The following is a 5,000-nucleotide window of genomic DNA, read 5'->3' on the forward strand; positions in this document are numbered from 1 at the left end:
TCGGACGCTCACATCAAATTACTGCTCTTTGTCTGTGTCACACTACACGGACCTTTGTCGCTCGCGACAATTAAATTCGGATCCGACGCACGAAATGTGTCGGCGCCGACAAAATCGGGCTAAAATCGGGCTAAAAGTCTGTAGTCTGATCCGGGCATTAGAGACACCGCGATTTTCGGCATTGAAACAGTAAAGGAAATAATTATTTGATTTTGTAAGTTTGCCAACTGACAAAGACATAAACAGTCTATAATTTCAACTATAAGGGATATTTAAATATGAAAAAATGAAATTCAGAAAAATCACATCCCTCACCCTCCGCCAAGACATTTAAAATGGTTCATGGCTGGGTCTTCCAGCATGACAATGACTCAAAACATACAGCCTTATAGAAGGAGCTGAAGCTCCAAGTTGCCAAGTGACAGCCTCAAAATCGTAATGATTTCGAGATGATCTGCAAAGAGGAGTGGACCAAAATTCCTCCTGACATGTGTTCAAACATCATCATTAACTATAAAAAAAAAACAAACGTCTGACTGCTGTGCCTGCCTACAAGGGTTTTGCCACCAAGTATTAAGTCTTGTTTGCCAGAGGGATCAAATAATTATTTCTCTCTGTAAAATTCAAATAAATGCATATATTTTATACCTGTACAATGTGATTTCAACCAATATTTTTCGAATTGATGTTTTGTTTCATGATGTCTCTTAATATTAAACTCCTTCATTATGGCAACTGATTCCTGACAAATTAAACACACACACTTCTGAACTCAGTCATTTTCCCAACGTGCCTGAAATCTATTTTCCATTTTTTTTGAGGTTGCCATGTTCTCCAAAAAGCTCAGGAAAATTAATGTGAGAATAATAAAGGAAGGAAAAGAGATGAGGAGCGTTTTAGGTTGGTTTTTTTGATAGCGACACCTAGAGTTCAAACTTTAAATCTCACATTATAAAAACCTACTTAAAAGCGGGCCAACTTTTACATTTGATTTCTAAAATACCTTGCGGGCCGCTCCAAAAAAAGGAAAGGGGCCGTAGTTTGGACAGCCCTGCACTATGTGCTGTTTTATTACTGTTTTTTAATGCATTCTGCTTCATATATTGCATTTCATTAAAAAAAATCTCACAGAGATGTCTGGCTGTGTCATTGATCGAGAATAAAACACACTCTCGTACCACCTCTAATTTGTACACATGCTTCCAAAAGTCCGATTCCGGGGCGTCCGGCTAGACCTCGTTACCCAGCAATTCAGTCAAGCTCCAGAGAAATCAGGCTAATGAGCTGCCAGTCGGCCAGCTTTGTTCGTAAACACTCTAACAAGACACAGCAAATGTGAACTCGAGTGCAAACAAGCGTCCACTTAACGTCCGGCTGCTATTTCACCAGGTAATGGGGAGACCAAGACCGCTATTCCAACTAACGGTCGTTAAAATAAGCACCAATCACACAACACACACCTTTAATTGCCTTAAAGTGAGCAGTGTGCAATGTTAACCCTTCAGAGACTGGAGTTACTGCTGTCCTCTAAATTAACACTTGATGAACATGATGGATTTTCACAACAAAATGATCAGTTCATCTGATTTTACTATTTATAGGTATTAGTTTGAGTAAAATGAACATTGTGGTTTTATTCTATAAACTACAGACAACATTTCTCCCTAATTCCAAATCAAAATATGGTCATTTAGACCATTTAGAGTATTTACAGACAATGAGAAATGTTCAAAATGACAAAAATGTTCTCAATGATCTCAAATAATGCAAAGAAAACAATATTTCAGAAATCAATATTTGGTGAAATAACCTTAATTTTTAATCACAGCTTTCGTGGCACATGCATCTTGGCATGCTCTCCTCCACCAGTCTTTCACACTGCTTTTGAACAACCTTATGCCACTCCTGGTGCAACAATTCAAGCAGTTCAGCTTTATTCTTCCTCTTGGTTGCATTCCAGAGATTTTTAATGGGGTTCAGGTCTGACGTTTGACAATTAACTTAGCTGAAGATCAGTCAGAAACCGCAGGATGACATCCAGTGACCTACAAAAAGAATGGTAAATGGGTTGAAGCTGGGGTGAAGTGCATGCTAAAAACAGTTGAAACAGGTATCATATTTGCAAAGGATGCACTTGGACTGTAATCAGGGCATCATAAGGCATGAGGTCACTCAAAAGCAGTGTGTAGGACTGGTGGAGGAGAACATGCCAAGATGCATGAAAGCTGTAATTAAAATCAAGGATATTCTACCAAATATTGATTTAAAAAACAAGTATTATTGCTGTTTCTAAATGAATATAAACATCTTTTTAATTTTATTTGAACCATTTCTCATTTTTTTGAGACAAATGTTTGTCAGTCGTTGATAAGTGAGCAGGTGTCCCATTACTTTTGTCCATGCTCGTGCGGTGTGGGGGTTGTACCGGTGCTGATAAGACTTGCAGATCTGATGAGGCCGAGCTCTCGCGCTTCGTCTTGTTTGAGTCAGAAATGAACAGGATGGGTGATTTAATCAGCTCGCTCTCGCGCTCTCACAATCGCACCCCCGCAGCCTTCAGGCCGGCCCTTTGAGGCTGAGGCTTATGAGATAATACGCAGCATTCACTGCTCTCTCGCTCTGCCTCTCTCTCTCTCTCTCTCTCTCTCTCTCTCTGTATTAGCTCTCTCTCTCTTTTTCTTAGTTTTTCTTCCAGCTCTTTCTACTTTATTTCTCTTTATTTTTCTCTCTCTCTCACACAGCTAGCTTTCGTATGTATACATACGGAAAAAAAAAACGCATCAGGAATTTGATAGTTTAATAATGTAATAAAGCTTTATATGTGCTAGCGTAATGATCTTATATGTAAGTAATTACAATATTACAGCGGAAGGATACGTTTATTGGGGAAAACTGTAAACTGAAAAGGCGAATCTAGTCCCCTGTTGAGCATCTCTATTCTGGATACAAGAATACAAGATATGGTTGGAGGTGAATGAAGGGCCCTATCTTACACATCTGCTCATCATGAGGTGTGTTCAGGTAAATATCTAGTGGTTTCTGCTTTGGTGCGCCACTGACTGATTAAAACCCTGACAACAGTCAACAGTCAGCCGCCCAATGCAATCTTAGCCATTGCTGATTGGTCGGAAACAGTAAAATCAGTATATAGAAAAATCTGAGGTTTGACTGTATAAATTAGTGTAGAATTACTATTTTGCAAATGTTCAGCTCACGGTTGCCATTTCTACATATGTGTTGTTTGTTATCTATTTATTAATTGTTATTTATAGTATATTAAAGTATTTGCAGCTTAATTAATAACCATTAAAAAAAACTTAATATACCATTTATAAACTCTTTATAAAAGTAGTCTTATTTTAAAGTGGTACCATAAAGTCTTATCCAATTTTTTATGCCACCTTAAATGCTGCAGCAGTGCACTTTGGTGATATAGTGTTTATTATCATTTTTAACAAGGAAAAATCACACTCTCTCACCAGGAGGTGCACTACTGAGATCCTTGACTTCTTATAGGGTAGAGTGGGAAGCACATTTACGCCCCCTTGTGTCAAAAATAAATATCTAATCAGAACACACCTGTAATGCTGTAATTAAACATACAGTAACTGCATCCAGAGTTTTGCAGCAATTTTTTAAAGCATTTTTAGCTTTTTTTTTAACCTCTCTCCGTTTTTTTTTTCTTTTTTTCTCTCCGAGCTCTTCCTATCATTCCTAGCATCTCTCACTCCCCCTTTCTCCCTCTCAAAGTGAAAGAGTGGAGAGTTAAAGCCTAAAACAGCAGCCGTGTAAAAACGCTTATGATTTCAAATCTTATGTAGGGCAGCATCCTGCAGGGGAAAGAGCAGCTCAGCAGATCCTTCACTTCATCTCTTTCTCTCTCTCTCTCTCTCTCTCTTTCTCTCTCTCTCTTTCTTTCGTATGGTAATCTGTAAATCCGGAGCTGGCCTCTTGCAGCTGTATTGATCTCAGGCTCTGTAAAGTGTAATCTCTGAGCGTCTTTGACGACTTAAAAAAAAAACGAATGAATTTGAGACAGAATTAATAGATTATACTTTTCTCTCCATGTACTGATCAAACACCAAACCCCTCTTAAATAACACACACACACACACACACACACACACCGATCTGTCACAACCATTGATGACCTGGATCAATGAAACCTGTATAGCAGGGGTCGGCAATAGGCGACCACAAGCATAAAACATCTGGCCTGTGAGGTTGTTTGAAATATAATAAAAAATAATAATAATATTAAATAAATAAAGAAAACGTTTCTCTGGTGAGCTTTTGTTTACATCCCTCCCCTATCTCTCTCTGTTGACTCAGCATGTCTTTAGTTTCTGCCCGTTTTAATTTTTCCGCTCATTCTCTGGCTCCCTATTTCCTTATAATGGCGTTTTTCCAGGCCGTGTCCCAATTCACTAGTCAGGGCAGCGGTAGTGTATTGGACCGCGACCCCGACGACACGGGTTCAATCCTGTGTGAGGTGCAGTGTGTTTATTTATTTATTTTATTTTTTCCTTTCTTCTTGGGTTTACCTGCTTTGAGATGAACCTGGGTTCAACTTGGGTTCCCTCTGGGCTGGAGAGCTATTAGTCTGTAGTCCTCCATCCCATTACACTTCATTTTACCCCCCCCCCCCCCCCCATCCCCTCCCCACACTCCATGGCCAGCCGCAATGTTAGACCTATCTTTGATTGAATGTGAATGTGTGGGATGCTGCTTCTAAGCGCTTCCCCTTTGTTTAGGAAATCACCGGTTTGAATCCTGTTTATGTAGCTTGCCATCGGTTGCCAGAGCCCTGACAGAGCAAAATTAGCCTTGCTTTCTCTGGGTGAGTACAGTAGATGGTGCTCTCTCTCTTTCCCCTCATCACTCCAAAGCATGATGTAGATCAGCACAAGGCTGCGTCTGTGAGCTGATGTATCGGAACCAATTTGCTGCGCTTTTTCCTCCAAGAGCGCTGTGATGCACTTGATTATTTGGCAATGCTG

The 5,000-nt window shown here is 39.7% G+C and overlaps 1 protein-coding gene across 2 annotated transcripts in view; it reads right to left on the reverse strand.

Annotated features, from left to right (window-relative positions):
• Positions 1-5,000, reverse strand: part of sema6bb (sema domain, transmembrane domain (TM), and cytoplasmic domain, (semaphorin) 6Bb) — a 222,662-nt gene that overhangs the window by 110,583 nt on the left and 107,079 nt on the right. The window lies entirely within an intron of this gene.

Source organism: Astyanax mexicanus, chromosome 12 (assembly GCF_023375975.1).
Source record: "Astyanax mexicanus isolate ESR-SI-001 chromosome 12, AstMex3_surface, whole genome shotgun sequence".
Lineage (NCBI taxonomy): Eukaryota > Metazoa > Chordata > Actinopteri > Characiformes > Acestrorhamphidae > Astyanax > Astyanax mexicanus.